Here is a 20,088-nt window from a genome sequence, read left to right as displayed (position 1 = left end):
TGATTTGATTGCCTGCAGGTGCTCGCATTCCGGGGCATCTCTGACTGTGTCTATATAAACATTTCTGGAACAAGCCTTTCCATTCACCTGAAGAAGGAGCCGTGCTCCGAAAGCTCGTGTTTGAAACAAACCTGTTGGACTTTAACCTGGTGTTGTAAGACTTCTTACTGTGCCCTTCCCTTCTGAGCATCAGAGCCAGAATCAGTGCCATAGACCTGGCCGTTATGGCCGTTCCCGGGAAGGTCATCCCCCCCCACCCCACCCTGCAACAGCATTCTATACGGTGTACTTGTTTTGAAGGCCACGAGGGATCCCTGCTCTGTCTGCCTGCTCTTTTTCTTTCTCCTGACTGTAACACGGCTACACCTGTCCTGTACCGTGGGTGTGGCTACATCCCTGTAACTCTTTTCTCTAACCCCTTCTGCCTCCCGGATGATCCGAAGTTCATCCAGCTCCAGCTCCATTTCCCTAATTCGGTCTTTGATGAGCGGACGATGGGTGAACTTCCCTCACCTATAGTCAGCGGCGATACCGGTTGTATCCCTCACCACCCACATCCTACAGGAGGAGCATGCAACTGCCCTAGCCTCCATCCCCTCTTACCTTACAGTATATAGCTGTCCTGTGGACAAACTGGAACTCTGCCCTCCAACTCTGCTCCCGTTCAGCTGTCTCTCTGTAAACTCCTGGCTCCCTTCTCGCTCTTTGCGGAAATGAAATGAAATGAACACCTTGTTCCCTCCTCACCTAACTCCTTCAGTCATCAAACTCTCACAAAGCACTCAAATGCACCCAATTCAGCACCCAGTGCAAGCAAAGTCTGCACTGTAGCTGGATCCCTTTTATACTGTGAATCCAGCCACTGAAAACTGGCCTAATCCGATTAACTAATTAACAAGTTCCAGATGCAAGTACCTACAAGCAGAGCCTTTGTTTAAAGCTGTTGAAAATTCACCTCCTTCTAAACCAAACAGCAACTTTTAAGTTAACTAACTGAAAAAAATAAAGACTAGACTTTAGATACAAATGAACCCTTATAATCTTTCAATGACCAAACTGTCACAATACCACTCAAATGCACCAAATTCAGCACTCAGAGCAAACAGGTAACTCGTGACGTGGTGTGGTATTGGCTTTATTTCAATGACATTTTCTGTGTGAATGGTCTACATCGTATTAACATATCATCTTTTTCGGCGGTGGCATTCCAACTTTTTCATAGAGGTTCTTAATTCCCGTCAAAACAAAGTGATTGCTGGATTGGGGAGCACCCAACAATTGAATCATCACGTTCCTATTCTATATTGTTTTCCAGCAGTGGCCAAACGTTTCAAACTTTTTTCCAGGCATAAACGCAACCCTTATGAATTCCTCGATGGATGGAGAGATCGGCACTTGTAGCCTTAGTTATGATTTCAACTGCATTGAAATTCTTTTCTTTCTAACCAACCAAACTGACTTTATGTGCTTTCATGTCCCACGGAGAGATGCTAAATAATTTCAATCTCCCCGTACTGTCTAATTTAGACGCAACAGCACAAGTACGTCACACGAATGTGACATGAGTAAACACTGATTATCGGCCACCTTGAGCAGGGGACGTCCTATTTTTATCCGACTCGCAATTCATTATTTTGTCGCTGGAAGTTAACATCGACGAACTAACGGCATTCCAGGTGTTACTTTCAAGTTCAAAATGCCTAACATTCTCTTCGCTGATACATGCCGACTTCTGAATTTTCTCCAGCTGTTCAACAGCTCTGAGTCGACGCCACGCAGGCCGATGAAATCCACCAAATCGTTTTTGTTTTGTTTCAGGTTCCACTTGAAAGACGTCCCATTTGGCACGGCAACCTCTGAGCAATGGGGTTTTCCTTTGTGAATTGGCAAAAAGCTTTGCATGATTCATTTGTTGTTTTTTGTTCCTGCCAAATTCAATACCGCACTCAACTGTTAATCTCCTAAATAAATTGAAACTTATATATCCCAATTCATAGAGAAAATCATTCATTAGCTGTATGAACTTTCTTCATCCTCAAAATAAATCCCCAGTCCTGACTTCCCAGCGTCCCTAATTTTAACAAAGATCCAATGTTTTCGTGATTATTCACTCAAGTGCGTACAAGTTATTTATCTAATTACCTTTTATTTACATTTTGCAGATAACATGGATAACAGTAAGTACAATTTGATGTTTTACTGTTCTAATATCAGTAAATGCAAAATATTAAAAGTCAAAATCCTGTGAGTGATGCCTCCCTCTTCCTCAAACCTACATGAAATCTCGAATTTTCAATTATAAATATTTGACTCACAGGAGCAAAGACCAAGTTCTCTGCTGCTACGTTTTAAAGACAGACTGTTACGTGATGTTTGATTGCTCTTAAGCGCTGCTCATACAATTGGCCACATGTGTGGCAAAACATCAGGTCAGCATGTGTTCAAAATCAGATCGAGAATATGTAGCTAAAATTAAGTGGCAAATGACAGTTTGTACACAACCTTGGTTCAGAGACAGACATTTCGGACAGCAGCTGAGCGATTGGTTTCTGGACGTTATTGCATCAAATGTCGCTTTCTGCTGTAATATACGTGCAGTTGGGCATAGCATACACAACTTCAGCTTTGCGAGTGAGATCGAATTTGGAGAAGTTGGAAATATTGAGCGTGACAACATTAAGTAGCGTAGCAGGACGACTGCCAAATTCGACGGACAGTGGGACGCGACATTTATGTGTAAAGAATCCGAGGCGATTCTTATCTTGAATTTTCAAATTTCATATTTTTTTCAGCGTATGCGTGTCGGGGATTGTTCAGTTAAAAACTATAATTAAACCAGTATCATACCCCGCCCAAAGTAATATAATGATGCAATATTTGGATAGGTAGAAAATGGGCCCCAGATATAATATTGTTCCGTTTCATACGATTGCGACAATTTAGCCATAACTACGTTTAGTAGCATGAAATGCAAATCTGGTTAAACAGGTCACATCGACAGTTTCCAAGATGCCTCCAGGCTGACACTGATATTAACTGCCCTTATTGTATTCTGCGCCTGAAGTCAACAGATGATCATACTTGAAGTGTTATAGTGAGCGGCAATTGCGATATTTTACGTCAGACGTTGACTCTCGAGTCAAATTTCAATACACACTGTTCTTAGTGCCACGGCAGTGCTGATAAATAAGGTTTCAGATAAACATAAGCTTGTTTCCCTTTTGAAGGAAGAGAACGTCTCGTGGGGACTTTGCAGAAACGAAAGGGATAGGCAACAGGAAATTAGGGTCGTATAGAAAAGAACGACTGGTCTCTTAATATGCAGAAAATCACGAAACGAGCAGTTCTGTCCGCGAAGGTCCTCCAGTCTTGATTTTCACCCATGTCAGGGTTCTTATACATAGTACTTCCCTCTTTTTCAGGGGAATCCCGACCCAAATTACCGGGGGACGTCATACTCAGCTGCGTAATGGGAAATAGAATAGAAAACAGTCATTGGCCCCCAAGGTGTCAGAACACCGTCTGACAAAAATCAGGAGATTCGTCGATGCTATCAGTCAGTGGAACTCTCCTTCGTGTCGCAGTTGACTACGTCCCTTCGCTGAAGGGTTGCGTCGGAGAGGTGGGTGACGTACGGGTAGCCGTTGTTTTCTGACGGATCGTCGAGGCGGGGGTCTGTGGCCGGAAATGGTTCCAGTGCTGAAGCCGGTTGGACGACCACAGAAGGTGAAACTGTGTCCATGTCCAAGTAGGCCTTGAAATTTTATGCGGCCTCAGGCATCTCTGTTTCCAAATCTTTGACGGGCAGTGCGTGTCCATGTCCGGCGACATATGCGTTGAATGTGACCGTGGGCGAATCTGGACTGAAGTATCAGTTGTCTGTCCTGGAGGCTCTCCTGTAAGGAAGCAGATGTGGTCCGGGTAGTGGTTGCGTTCACGTCCCTGTGTCCGAACTGAACGGAAAATCTTCACCACAGACCAGCAGTCGCACGCCAGGGACCCATGTGGCGCCGGCGACAAAACTAAAATGGTGCACGTATACAGCATCCCCTGTTCGAAAAGTAGCAGCTGCGAGCATCGCAGCTCGCAGTGGTCCTGTTGCGGGCATGTTCGATGAGATATGTCGGGCATAATACGATTGAGGCGAATTCATTGCCAACGTACCATCAGCAACTATCCCAATGACGCAACCATGATGGTGTGAGGGGCGCTCTGATCCCTGAGTAGAAAATGTGACAGCAACGACCACCAAGGTCCGATGTTCCGATGTTGCGAAAGGCAGGAGCGACTTTCGGTGAAATTGTTCGATGCTGAGCGAAACGAGTCAGTCCGTACATGCTGAATTCTGTTCGAGGCTACGATTGCCTATATCTCCTTACTGGTGAATATTGCACGGCTACATAACACGAAAGAATGGAATGGGTGCTGAACGTTTGCAAAAGCCGATTGAGTTTTTTTATCTGTGGTCTACCATTGCACTTTGCGGACACCGATCCATTTCGAGTGGACGTCCACCATCACCAGTAGTGTCGGCACTAGTAGTGGGCCGCTGATTTCCACATTGATGCCTGACAGTTCCGAAGGATATATTCGCTGGAGCGGCCTTCTGGTTCTCCTGATACAAGCCGCAGCGCTGGACCATCTACTCGATGTCCGAGTCCCTCCCGGGCCACCAGACAGAGCTGAGGATAGTCACCAACTTCTTGGGCACCGCTTGTGTTCATTGTGGAGGCCATGTAGCAAGAGCACCCGACTGCGTTTCTGGACGACCACCCGTATCCACACAGAAGACAACTCCCCATATGCTCAGCTCCAGGTACTTTGATGTTTAGGCCTGTATGATCATCGGGTAGAGGTCCGTGCTGGCCGCCGTACTTTGCCAGGTGTTGGAGCATCCATAGCTGTTTGTTCGTATGGGACCATTGTTGTCAGCGAGCTGCCGTGACGGCAAGGAATCCATTAAAGGACTAATACTTCTGCGGTAGAGCAGGAGCCAGCTGTCCTGTGGACAGGAGCAGGCGGCTCAATTAATCGGACTGTGGGATACATGTGCCAGGATTGTGTTCCAACATGTACTCATATACTCGTGTACTCTTATCTGAAAAGGCTGGACCCTGGCAGTTGCGGACAGGAGCTTCTCCCAATCGTCCTCGAATCTCTCAAATAAATGCCTGTGGTCCTTACACAGGTAAGTACTGGTGGAAAGTCCTTGCACAAAACACATCAGTCAGACGTTCTTCTCCATTTCGGCACAATTCAAATAATGTCGGCCATTTTGCGAGACTTTAAAGCTATCGATCACTCTGACGCATCCGGCATCATGTGTGCGAGAGTGGGTCTGATGCCAGAAGGGGAAGCCTCGCATGTCAGGAGAAACGCGTTCATCGGGCGAAGGGCGTCAGCAGCCTCTCGGATGACAATATTTTTTTGGAGCCCATGGAATGCTTTTTGCTGTGGGGGGTTCCATTCACACTGTTGTCCGATTGTAACAATTGGAACGGCGGACTAAGCAGCGGGGTTATGGGGGTGATGAATTTCCCGTCGAAGTTGATAGCCCCAGAAGTTTCGGTGTTTGTTTTGGACTTTATGGATTAGAGCATGGTGGATGGCCCATACCTTGCCCTGTACAGGGTGAATTATGTATTTGGTATCGGGTTGTTAGGAAGCGGCTTCAGTGCAAGATGACGTTGAACCAAAGATTTCGCCTTGGCTTTTACCAAGTCCCAGGCATCGGGGACCGGTACGCAAACTCAGTGGTTAAGCAACATTCGGGAAGGATTCGGAGAGTGATTCTCCAAACACACATGAGGCGTAGATCATCCTTCAGTTGCGAAACCGTATTAAAGCGGAACTAGCGGAACATTTTCAGGAGCTACGTGTTGAGATGTGCCTCGACCAGTTCCACGAAAATTATTAAAGTCTTGGAGCCTTGTCTGCTTGGGTGTTTGAGGCTCTTGATGAGCGCGTAGTTGTGTCCCCCGACTGCCGGCAGCAGGGTAACGGTCTCCAATGATTCTTTTTGACTGAAACAAAAGATTGCACCCCGTCAACAAATATTGCACCGCGTCGAATTGGTCAGGTTTACGATGTGCGTCATCTCACAATTTTGAATGGAGGCCTCTGTAGTCCTGAACGAAGCGAATAGGTACTATTACGCACGGTAGCAGCTGCAGATCCACTTCAACCTCGTCGCCAGAGTAGAGCCAGAAAGGGAGAGAAAAAAGAAACACCGTACGTTAGAAATGATTAAGTGGTTCATCACAGTGTCCGCAAAAGAACAAAACGACTACTCCTCTCCCAGAAGGGCCACCTTCTCTGTCCGCACAGATCATAGGTTCCCTTTTTAGGGTGAAACTCAGCCACCAATTACTGTGTATTTCAGCTGTGTAAGGAAGAATTCGAATGGAACGCAACCCACCGTACCCACGCCCCATGGAAAACGGGGGGAAAGCAGGTTTGTCATGTGCATAGCTGCACATCATGAGAGAGGAAACGTGGAGAATCGGGCTTTCATGAATAACACCAGCGGTTATTCAGTGGTTGAATCCGCGCTGCAGCAAACCAACTGGTAAATGAGATGTAACAGTGTCAACCGGCAGCCGTAATTGGGCATCAACGGTACAGACTGATTAATCAATATATTCAAGTCCGAATTGGAAATATTATTGATGGACAGTGCAACCAACAGCTATGTAGTAGACTGTAAGGTGGAACAAATGTCGCAAAATTTTCCATCGTATTTATTAAATTGCGAGGAAGGTTGATAGGCCAAATCTTAATGAATTTCAATTTTCCTTATATTTCTGTCACAAGGCATATTGACAATTAAAGCACACGAAAGTTCAGAGTTTTTCTGCAATGCTCAATTTGAGGAAATGTCAGAACTTTTCCGTACATATACATGCGAGCATTTCCAGGAATGGCACGATATTTACGGCAAAAAGCGATATAACTCGTTCGAACTATCTAAACTGTGTTGCTTTGTTTCGGTTACCCACACTTCACACCGACTTTTAACATGTTACGACGTATGCTTTAATATTCTTCACCCAACAAAGTTAAGAATGGTGACATAACGAGCCATTTTCATTATTTGCCTGATGAAACATAATGCCCTAATGATTAGAACTACCTTTCAGAAGCAGCATAAGCATTATAAGCGCATGGGTTCTATTGGCTGCGAGACAATTATGTCCATCACTCAAGGGGGCGCAGTAACCAAAAAACGTAAAGAACAATCTTGGTCCCAACAGATTACCATGCGGCATTGAGGAAGGTAAAGAACATAGAACATAGAACAGTACAGCACAGAACCGGCCCTTCGGCCCTCGATGTTGTGCCGAGCAATGATCACCCTTCTTAAACCCACGTAACCCGTATACCCGTAACCCAACAATCCCCCCATTAACCTTACACTACGGGCAATTTAGCATGGCCAATCCACCTAACCCGCACATCTTTGGACTGTGGGAGGAAACCGGAGCACCCGGAGGAAACCCACGCACACACGGGGAGGACGTGCAGACTCCGCACAGACAGTGACCCAGCCGGGAATCGAACCTGGGACCCTGGAGCTGTGAAGCATTGATGCTAACCACCATGCTACCGTGAGGCCCCTAACGAGAGGAAGAACGTTCTTGTCATCTGCAAAACAACTGCTGCATTTGTTGGAGTGTTCTCTCAACAGCATAGTTGAGGATTAAGTTCTGTATTCCCACTGAAGCCACACCCCATGATATAAAAAAAGAACATTCCCTTGATATACTGCAAGCGATTACCAGCACTGAGTGTTATTGCACCATATGATTCGATCGTTCAGACCAGCGTAATTGAGTTTACCATTATCATCAGAACTAAAGACCAGTCAACATAATATAAATCTAGAACAGCTTCACAGTTCAAAGAGTATCTCTTGAGTGTTGGGAAATTCCGGATCGGATTAGCAACGAGATGGAAATGTGAGTAGAACAGGGCGAACAACGTGTATTGTAAAGTGGAAATCATAGTTGAGCAAAGTTTTAAACAATAATGTTTTTACGATTGCACATACTTACAGAAGGCATTGAGTCCGTGCCACCTCATAGCCTTCTGGAGAACTTAATAGCTTATGAAATAAACGACACCGAAGCAGTTTGGTGACAGATATGTCTGAATAACAGATAAACAGAACATACAGTGCAGAAGGAGGCCATTCGGCCCATCGAGTCTGCACCTACCCACTTAAGCCCTCACTTTTACCCCATCCCGATAACCCAATAATCCGTCCTAAACGTTTTGGACACTGAGGTCAATTTCTCATGGCCAATCCGCCGAGACTGTACGTCATTTGGACTGTGGGAGGTACCAGGTGCACCCGCAGGAAACCCATGCTGACACGGGGAGAACATGCAGATTTCGCATCGACAGTGACCCAGGGGGGAATCGAAACTGGGAGCCTGGCGCTGTGAAGAGATAGTGCTAGCCACACGTGCTACCGTGCTGCCCATAGGAACAGATAGCAACTGCGTTGCATAATCTGTTGGCGGGGTGGAAGGTTTGTCGTAGAATCTACTTGAAATCGCTTTTGGGACCCTTGCTTTTCTCGATCGCCATTAAATAGCTGGATCATGGTGTTAATGGTAGGATTTCAAAGTTTGTGGTTGACAGGAAACTCAAAAATATTGCAAACTGTGAGGCGGACTGAATAGAAAATAATTCGATACACAAGTGTAACCTAGAATGAATCCGAAAGAATCTTTCGACCCCGTGTCTGCTCTAATTGTCAAACTGTTCAATTAAGTTACACCAGCGGGAGTTAGTCTCTGTCGGACCCAGATACGTCTCCGCCGAACAAAGAAATCATTGATGTTTATAATAGTTCAAACAATCAAACCGTCTGGACACAATACAATCATAATGCTTAGATATCTGGAACTGCTTTAAGGGAGGCATGGAACTGCAGGATCCTCTCAAGTGTGCGAAGAGGACAGCTGGCAGAAGCGCAGTTAACCAATGTGAGCTTCATGGATTGGAGAAGAATTGTGACCAGTGCAATGAATTAGTTTTCATGTCCCGAAGATAAGATTGTAAATGCTATGAACTATAAACTCATGAGATCACCAATGTTGCTCACCGGAAATAAAGGGCTTGAAATGTTTAGAACAAACGTGCAGAAACGAATCCAACAAAGATAAATCTTCAATTGAAACGTGATGGGCGGGATTCACCGGTCGCCGACGCCGATATCGCGTTACACGATCGGCCGAGAATCCCTTTTGCACTGGAATCGGGGCTGGTGCCGGTTTGGTGATACTCCGCCCCCTCAAAAACGGCATACTCCGTTTCTGTCTCCGCACCGGCCCGGGTAAGCCTCCCACGCACCAATCTGAACTCCCCGATTGCTGGTCTGGATGTGTGGAGGTCGCTCCCTGAGGCATGTCTCCGCGTCACCCCCTATCAACGCCCCTTCCCAGGACTTCTACTTCGGCCGCGGATCCGATCACCTACCACGTGGTACCAGGTATGAACCATGCCGGTGGGACTCGGCACAACACGGCGGTGCGGAGACAGAAACGGAGTATGCCGTTTTTGAGGGGGCGGAGTATCACCAAACCGGCACCAGCCCCGATTCCAGTGCAAAAGGGATTCTCGGCCGATCGTGCACGCCTTCGGGACAGCCGGCCGCAGGACGTCAACTGACGCCCACCCCCGATTCTCTTCCCCTGATCTGCCGAGCTACCGATGGTGTGGGTCACACATGCTCTTTTCTTTTTGGAGTGGAAGCTGTGGACTCTGGGGAGCGCTGCTACAGTCGAGGTCAGCCCTTCCAAGGGCAGCGGGTCTTTAGCTGGCGCTGCCGGCACTGGTGGATGGTGGACCCGTGGTGGTGAGGGTGTACCTTGGGGGCTAGTATGTCCACGCACGTCTGGCGCCATGTTCCATGACGCAGTGTGCATCAGCGGCCATGTTCCAGCGATTCCCCGGCCGTATCTGCAGGTAGAGCCAAAGGCTGCGTGTCTGGTAACCTCCCACCAAATGGACGGTCTATGGAGCATTTGCGCCTTATTTCTGGCGTAAAACATCACTGTTTCCAAGACAGCATCAGCTCTTGCTCCTCAGATCGGAGACTCCAGCCCCATAAATGTCAAGAATCTTGGTCAGGGCCGTGAAAAATTCCTGCCACGCCGCTCCGATGACGGGCAGCAGATTCTCCGCCAACCGAATCATCAGCACCAATCGCCACGGCACAGGTCAGGGCCGCTGTATATGGCGGTTCTCCGCTCGCCATGGGTCAAACTCCCGCCGTGTTGTGCCGAGTCCCACCGGCATGGTTCATACCTGGTACCACGTGGTGGGTGATCGGATCCGCGGCCGAAGTAGAAGTCCTGGGAAGGGGCGTTGATAGGGGGTGACGCGGAGACATGCCTCAGGGAGCGACCTCCACACATCCAGACCAGCAATCGGGGAGTTCAGATTGGTGCGTGGGAGGCTTACCAACGCCGGTGCGGAGACAGAAACCACGCATGTAAGCTCGCACGGAGACGACCTTCACGAACATGCGCCGTCCCATGCCCACCGTGCAGGATCGCATTCAGCGCCGGAGCAGGGTGCAGCTCTCCACCATCATCCTAGCCCCTTCCAAAATGGGGAATTGCTGGGCTAGGAAGCCCCTTGACGCCGGCGTACACCACACCGGTGTTTACGCCAGAGTCAACACTTGGCCAGGTTGTCTCCGTGAGTTCTCCATTCCTGAGGCTAAGTCCAGGTGCAAATAGAGAAACCCTGGGACTTTCACGATGGAAAAACAGGCGCAAGTCCTTCACTGTTTTCGGAACAGCCGAGGGGCTAGCACTGGCGCCAGGCAAAACGCCCCGGGGTTGCGCGGAAAACGGCCAGAGAATGTTCGTGGATAATAACCAACTCTTAGACGCGCATGCACAAGCTGACGGGCTGCACCAGTCGCGCCGCAAAACATGGCACTGGCTGTGCTGGAATCCAAAACCACCACCAACCTCGCAGCACACCCTCTGTCCACCCGGCACCACTCGCCCCATCAGAAGCCCCCCCGTCCAGAGGAACGGATCCCGGACGAGTGGTGGCGCTTTGGTCGGGAAGCCAGTTTCCCGATCTCTGGGACCACACATGGTCCGCGCCATCGGGAACTCGGACCATCGGGGTTGGAACATCACGGTGAGCCGGCTGATGCTGTGTCAATGGGCTTGCATCAGCGTCAACTACGCCCGGTCCCTGATCGTGATTTCGTCGTCATGCTACGGAGAGTACATCTCCAGATGCCTCTCGTAACGTTCATGCAAAATGTCTGGAGCAGGACACAGAATTGTTGATGGATCAGAACTGTTGCTTGAAACTAGAAACAACAATCAAACCTGATGACATTCGGCTAGTGTTGACTCCAGATAAACTGGGGAGCCAGTGTTTTTCTCGTTTTCCAGCTGCCGCCTGTTGAAAGCTTGAAGACCGGGATGAGGAAACGTTCCGCATCCCTCTCCCTGTAAAGTTACCAGGGTCACTCCCGGGGCCTCTGGAAGGTGCTTCTTGTCTCAGACAGGTTTTTCAGTATCCTGAATCTGGCAACGCATCAGAAATTGAACAGACTTGAAATACATCTTCTATATGAATGGCCAGGTGAGCAAAAGTTTGTTTCCCCATGGACGAGATATCTGAGCCTGGGTAGCCGGACTGAATTTTCAGCAAGAATATCCAAACAATCTGATGATTTCTGCACTGCTTCATATTAGAAGAGGCGAGTGAAACTGTTCGAGTCGACCAGCAGCCAGGACCTGATGGCAAGACAGCATGGTGATGAACGTGACCTGACGACACGGCACGAATGGGACGGAAAATTGAATTGATGTGACCGTTTACATGCACAGTCACTGACAGGCAGGTGATCAGAGGGTGATGTCCATGTGTTAGTCACAGAATCATATAATTTACAGCGTAAAACGAGGACATTCGGCCCATCTAGTCTGCAACGGCTCTTGGAAAGAACAGCCTAACCAAGCCCACACACCCACCTTATCCCCATACCTCAGTAACGCCACCCAACAATAAGGGCAATTTTGGACACTAAGGGCAATATACCATGGCCAAACCACCTACCCTGCACATCTTTGGACAGTGGTAGGAAACCGGAACACCGGCAGAAACCCACGCACACACGGGGAGTACGTCCACACTCCGTACACCCAAGTCGGGAATCGAACCTTGGAGCCTGGAGCTGTGAAGCAATTGTGCTGACCACTATGCTACCGTGCAGCCCCTTTTTTCAAACTTCCTGCTCTTCCTATATGCCCAATGTAAAATGCAAGCTTTCTTGCATTTGTCCAAGTCAGCATATGCCATAATACTTAGCAATAAAACGATTTTCCCTGTCTTCCGTAGACTTGCCTACATAGAAAATCCCATTCAGGCATCACCCAGGAGTAAGATGTCGAAGGATACAATAAATTGGCAGCCCTCAGGTCACTGATTTCGGGAAAGCATTAGAAAAACAAAGGGAAATGCCCTCTTTGGGTGTTCTATAGTTCGGTTTGATGCGTTTATTATATACAATGAGCGATACAAAGAGGCCCATTTTTCTCTAGACTTGCGCCCTAACCACTTAACTATTTGTTATAAACTGTTCAGGTAAAACCATTTATTGTAAATTAGAAGTACAGCATACATGTTACCATGGCGTAATACTCCCCGCCCACCAACACAAATTATAACATTCCTTGAGTACATTGAACAGCAACTTCCTGGAAATAGGTGTGGACAGTGACACAATCCATCGTGTCGCAAAATGCTTTAATGCAGATATTTGCCAAAATTCCAAGAGGCAGCCATTGGCATTCAAATTATGGAAATTAATAGTCAACATATCAGTCAGTTCAAAACATTGCTGCAAGTTGCGGAGACATTTACTTGCCATAAGCTTGTGGGAAGCAGCGGTTCTGGAAACATTTCAGTTTAATAGTATCGTGACTGTTTTCCGTCACCTGCAGCAAAGCCTTGTCTGCAGTAATCTCGGATTTTTCTGCCACTGGGCCAATACCTCGCTCCACTGCGACCGTGTGGTGGTAAATGTGCACCAACCACCCCACGTTTTACTAATCCACGCACAGACATCTTCCATCTCACCCAGCCAAATGAATTTCTTATACTGGAACATTAGTGCCCTTATGGGCAATATCAACCAGTAGAATATAGCACCACCATCATAGCCCGGCAACTGCGATCCCACAATATTTACATCGCTGCCCAGGCGGGAACACGAATGTCAGGAGTTGGCCAGCTGAAAGAACAAGGTGGTCAATGTATCTTCTTCTGGAAAGGCAAACCGGAAAAACGCCGTATTTGCTGTCGGCGTCGTCTTAAAAAAAGGAAATTATCTTACTTCTCAACGAATCCCACCACCCAACAAGGAAAGGGAACGTCCCAGGAACATACAATTATCCGTGCCCCACGCTCCTGCAAGGTTATTGAACGTCTCATGAGCATACAATTCACTCTGGCCCAGAAACAGCACATCACAGATGTCAGTGCCTTTGCCCCAAACTTGTATGAAATGTTCAAGATAAAATATATAATCCACACCAGACTCCACCAATCGTTGTCCCAATATCCAAAAGGAGACACGCTAATTCTGCTCGGCGACTTCAGCGCTCAAGTCGGGAAGAATGAAAAACTTTCGAAAGGCCAGTTATGTTGGGAACGGATGTGGAATACTATTGCCAAGCAGGTGCTCCCATGGACAGCGTGTTCGGCCAGATAGCAAAACTACCTCACCAATCAATGCCTAACATACGATTATCATCATCCGAGCATCGGACAAAACGTGCTCCCATCACCCACGCCACGTCTGGAGCTAACAACTGCTGGAATGACCACTGAACAACGCATTCCACCATCTTAATCTCCCAGGTCCCAAACCGACAGAGTCAGAAAATTATACCGCAGGAGACTTAATGTCACTGGAATCAAAGACCAGGACAAGAGTTACTCTGGCTGCACCTCACAGCTAACCAGATGACAACCAACAAGCCAGGGCCGCTGAATGCCAAAGGCGGCTGGCCCACAGTTGAAGACACCATTGTCGGCACTTGCGAGGAGATGTCGGGCTCTGAAACAGAAACAAAGATTGGTTTGATGCTAATGATCAATAGATCCAGATTTTCCTTGACTGCAAAACGCTAGGCATTCTTGAGCTGACAGCTTCACCAAAACATGAGTGAGAGGAAACAAGCCTGCACGCAACTATGTACCGAGATGCAGCAAAGAACCAGCGGCGGAGAGAACAGATACTGGGTGGAAAGGAGCAGGAGACCAAGCAACCAACCGACAACCACGATGTGCGCAGTTTCTTCAGCGCAATCAAAAGCAGCTCGTGGGCCGACTAAAGAGAGTCAAAAGAGGAGAGGCGCTCATCAAAAACCGAGACAGTTAACGCCTGCTGGAGAGAGCAAGTGTAGGACATACTAAAACAATACAGCCTTTGTTGCTTGAGTAGGGTGATTTTTCAAAGGCCGGTGCAGATTCTATGAACCGAATGGCCTCCTTCTGCTTTGGAGATTCAAAGATCTCATGGAAAATTAGGGGGTGTCACTAATGACATCTTCAAGACCACCTGATCGACCATGGTTTGGTCGATATGCCAAAATAGTGCCCTTCCATCAATCATTTTAAAAAATAAATTTCGAGTACCCAATTATTGTTTCTCCAAAAAAGGAGCAATTTATCATAGCCAATCCACGTAACATGCAGATATTTGGGTTGTGGGGTTGAAACCCGCGCAGACATGGGGAGAATGTGCAAACCCCACATGGACATTGACTCAGGGTCGGGAATCAAACCCGAGTTCATCAGAAACTGCAGTCACTGTGCTAACCACTGCACCACATGTCACCCTTCCTTATATCAATGTTATTAGACGTTGGTATCGTTGTCAGCATTCCACAAGACAATCTTCCAGAGTGCTGCTTTTTCGAAACATTCTTGCTGACAGTGCCTTGTTCTGGCTATTGCTGGTGCCACAACCCATATAAGGAGCGTAGTCAAGTTTATTAGCTAAGTGCTGTGTTTCCTTGAAAACAGTTCGCAGTTTGTTGCAAAGATAAGCATATATTGATCCAGATATATTTTTATAGAAGTCCGTGAGTTACATTATCATTTTTGAAGGCTTCAAAAAAGTCCCATTTAGCAAGGAGCTCGCCATAGACTCCTTAAGTGACACTAGCATTTATATTACTGTAATAAATTTTCCATCCGTTTTTCGATATCGTCCCATATTCCCTGTCTCAAATAAGCTGACCGGTCACGGAATTACAGGCGTTCCAGTCGCTTGGATTAAATCAATATGTTCCAAATTACCCTAGATAGTATACATTTTGCTTGTTTACATCAGCTTTGATTTTTACTTTCTTCTGTCGAACATATTGCCTGCAGGATCGGCAGTCTATTATGCCCCATGTTTGTGTTAAGCTTAATTGTACTCCTACTGGAAAGTGACGGAATCACAATGATTAGCACTGTTGCTTCAAACTACCAGGTACCCGAGTTTGATTGCCGTCTTGCGTCACTGTTTATGTGGAGTCTGCACGTCCTTTCGATGTCTGCATTGGCTTTCTCGGCTGCTCAGGTTTCCTCCCACAGGTCCCGAAAGACGTGCTTGTTGGGTGAATTGGACATTCTGAATTCTCCGTCCGTGTACCCAAACAGGCGCCAGAATGTGGCAAGTAGGTGCTTTTCAAAGTAACGCCATTGCATTGTTATTGTTAGCCTATGTGACAAAAAAGTAAAGGTTAAATAAATATATAAAATAGATGAACACAAATTCATCTCGTTCTACCAGTCCCAGCAGAGAGGGCACATCGGAATGTCACATGTTGCTTGCATCCCTTGAGTGAGATCCCATAGCGTATCTTATTCCTTCTTGTGGAGGATGCCTTGGCCACATCGTGGCGGAGCAGGTAATACCCAATGCTACTTCAATATTCTCCAATTGGTATTTTGGAAATGATCCTGGGTCTCGTTGTATCATTGTGTACCATTCACTTCGGTCGATTCACCAATTGTTCAATCTGTGATCACTATGTGCACGCTGTAAACCCTTTCAGATTGCAGTTATCCAGTGTAACCTTTCATTTGGTTAATGAAGCCAGATGTGAACTGTCCATCCAGTCTGTCAGATTCCCCCTTTTGATCTGATCAATGTTATCTCGTAATTGTTCCTCCGTCCATAAGCCATAAGTGTGACACAGTTGCCCCTGCCTTAGCTTTCGGACATCTTCATGTTCTCTCTGGATGAGGTCATCAATATTTTTGGCATGAGCTTCAAATAACGTATTCCGATGCTCTTCTCCTGGTCCTAGTGATTGCCCTCTGCCCGCTAAAGAGTTCTTAATCACCCGATTAATACATTCCACAATTTTGTTTCACACTTATATATCCAAAGAGTTTATTACACAAGTCCCGGTGTTGAATTCAGTGGTACGGTCATTAAATATCCTGCCAGTTGTTCGATTAAGATGCTTCTATTATCGAAATCTAATGGCACACATGGCACAGGCAGCCTGCGGCATTATAACCTTATTAATACATTATACATATTATTTGGCATTTCTGTACAATATTCCGAGACGTGTATTCATGAAATACTGATCATAGCCGAACAATTCCATGTCGAAAATGATGTGGAGATGCCGGCCTTGGACTGGGGAGAGTACAGTAATAAGTCTTACAACACCCAGTTAAAGTCCAACATGTTTGTTTCAAACACTCGCTTTCGCAGCACCTGATTCACCTGAGGAAGGAACAGTGCTCCGAAAGCTCGTATTTGAAAGGAACATGTTGGCCTTTAACCTGGTTTGTAAGACTTCTTACTAGGTTTAAAATGTTCACCATCCTTGCATAGCACAGTTCCTTCCGCTGATCAATTAGTAGTTGTGTGATCTAACAATTTCTCGTGCCAGGTGGAGGTATCGGGGACGCAGCTTCTGATTACCTGTAAAACATACATACAGAGATAATGTGCTGCTCACACCTCTCCATAACACACACATCAACCCATCGCTTTTCTCTCGGTAACCGTCGGCTGGTGTCCAACAGGTGTGCGCAGATTGTCCCAAAAACACACCTATCACGCATTCGTCCTTCTGTCCGCCGGATGAAACTTACCCTTTTGTCGGTAAAACATTGTATCCCTGCCTTGTGTTTGCTTGAGTGTACATGTTCCATGCATTGAAATAATTCCTGCCTTTACTCTATATTTCGGCTGCAGCAATACATATCCCGTCAGTGAAGTGATACAAAGCCCCATCGGTCATGGAGCTACATTCTTGCTGCCTTTGCTCAAAATCCACAGACGTCCAAGACGTCTGATTATTCGCTTTCCTTCATTGAGACAGTTTGTCATCTGATAATTTGAATAAACGGGTCCTCGGCGTCAACAGGTATTAAGTTTTCTCCGTATAATATTTTTCTTTTACGCGCCGTTATTATTCACGTGTCAGTAGTTATAATAGGTTGCATCCTTATCATTTCTATTTCATCGAGGTCGTGAGTCTGATTCAGTTTCACCTGAAACTCCGTCCGACGTGTCTGTACCTTTTTAATTATCCAACGTGAAAAAACCTTATCCTATCCCTCAGCATATTCCGACTGAACAGCAATCACTACAGCCAGAATTTTAGTTCTCTCCTCAATACACATCATGTTCAGTGAAAGCTGCAGCTTATTTAATAAAAACATCAGTTTCTCTGCATTGAGTATGGGACTGTCCAGTTATTCAATTGTCCCACATAATAACTCTATTGCTGTGAGTCTTCTTGAGTTCTCTGCTGTAAATATCGGTACCAGGCAGGCTTCGCCCTGTCATTGTAACTCGGTTTGGTGCCTGGGGAAGTTGTGGAAGGAGGTACATGAACAGCGTTCAAAAGGCATCTCGACAAATAAATGGATAGGATGGGTATAGAAGGATATGGCGCTCGGGTGTGCTGAGAGCTTTGGCTAAGTATTGCATAATGGCCGGCACAGGCTTCGAGCTCCGGAGGGACTGTTCTTGTGCTGTATTATTGTTTGTCATTTGTTCAAATCATGTAAAACAAAGAACATTTGACCAGATGCAATTAGTTTCTTGTGTCCATCGTATTTTCTTATTTGCTTAATCGCTATCCCACCACGAGCCCTGGATATTTTTTTCTAGTCAAGTGGAATTACCACCATGACATCAATAAAACAGAAAACAAACATTTGTATTTGATTCCAGGCAATATCATTTTGACTGCGTGTTAGTGTAATAGACTATAGGTCGCTTGCAATTTCAGTATTGTTGGAACAGGACGCACATTATTATCGCTGTGTATGTGGAAGGGATGATGTGGAGATGCCGGCGTTGGACTGAGGTGAGCACAGTAAGATGTCTAACAACATCAGGTCAAAGTGAAACAGCTATATTTCAATTACTGGCTTTCAAAGCACTACTTCTTCCTTAGTCTCCTTCACACGAGGAAGGAGCATTGCTCCAAAAGCTAGTCTTTGAGACAAACCTGTTGAACGTTAACCTGATGTTGTAAGACTTCTTACAATGTAGTGTGGCAAGTTAAGTGAAAGAACCCAAATGTCAGCGCTTTTGTTACGACTTGTTTTAGACTCGTGAATACAACCGCATACTCCACCATCTAGATTCTCTCTTGTAACTTCTCACGAGAGGTCCGACCCCATTCAAGTAATTTTGAATTGGGCCGACTATTGCTGCAATTGGAAGTGTATAAATATATTTTTCAAGCTCCTGCAACCCTTGTTGCGCCTGCTGTTACTTGTAAAGCAGAACACAAAAGATACACAACTGAAGTTAAATAATCTGAACATAGCTGAAAATTCAAAACTTGAAAGTATGTCATTCTCATTTCCTGAAAACATAACATAGAACAGTACAGAACAGGCCCTTCGGCCCTCGATGTTGTGCCGAACAATGATCACCCTACTTAAACCCACGTAACCCGTATACCCGTAACCCAACAATCCCCCCATTAACCTTACACTATGGGCAATTTAGCATGGCCAATCCACCTAACCCGCACATCTTTGGACTGTGGGAGGAAACCGGAGCACCCGGAGGAAACCCACGCACACACGGGGAGGACGTGCAGACTCCACACAGACAGTGACACAGCCGGGAATCGAACCTGGGACCTGGAGCTGTGAAGCATTGATGCTAACCACCATGCTACCGTGAGGCTCTAAGTTCACCTTCAGCTGCTAACGGCAATGATTAATCATTTGCTCCTTTTAAAAAGGGTGGAATAAAAGTTCACATCAATACATCATTACGTCAGCATATTTTTAACAAGGAACATGATTAGGGGCTTATTTTATTTACCATCTCGTCTTTATCCCCATTTCTGCAACCTCAGACTTATTGCTTCTGCATTGTACCAGTTGTGTCAGGGATACCGCTTTTGACCTGATAGATTAAACCTTATCATTGTAAATTGCAAATTATTTAAATCAAACAGCATTTGACCAAATGCTATGCTATTAATTTCTTGACTCCATCGAATATCTGCAGGTACTTAATGTTATTCTAATCACGAGCCAGATTGGTCATATGCAGTTCAATGATCACATCTTACGATGCACTCTATGAAATTAACATTGTCTTATTATCACGTGCATACATTTGTCCCCCAGCTAAAATTCCGATATTTATCAAAAAATACACTGGAATCCGCAGTAAACATGGATCTAGATTTATAACTTTGGAAAAGAAAGATTTATTAATTATCTTTCTCTGCTTATTGCTGCCAAATTCATTTCGGATGTACTGGCCTGGACTATTTGGATGGTTCAATCTCTAACTTAAATTCAATCTTAAAAACTTGAAAAAATCTGAATTTCGTTTCGAGATCAAGCCATGTCCTACGTCGGAACACAACCTTCTATTTTCATTAATGTTTATCCTTCAGGTCAACTGCACAGGTGGTGGTGGCGGAAGGAGGCGTGGAGGACAGAGGGAGGACTTGTTCTCCATAGATATTTCTGAGAATCCTGAATGAGCTGGTCCAGCTCTATTTACTGTGCAGTTGAGTGTCGATTGAAATCCAA

This window comes from Scyliorhinus canicula, chromosome 12 (assembly GCF_902713615.1).
Source record: "Scyliorhinus canicula chromosome 12, sScyCan1.1, whole genome shotgun sequence".
Taxonomy (NCBI): Eukaryota; Metazoa; Chordata; class Chondrichthyes; order Carcharhiniformes; family Scyliorhinidae; genus Scyliorhinus; species Scyliorhinus canicula.
This window is presented reverse-complemented; position numbering follows the sequence as displayed.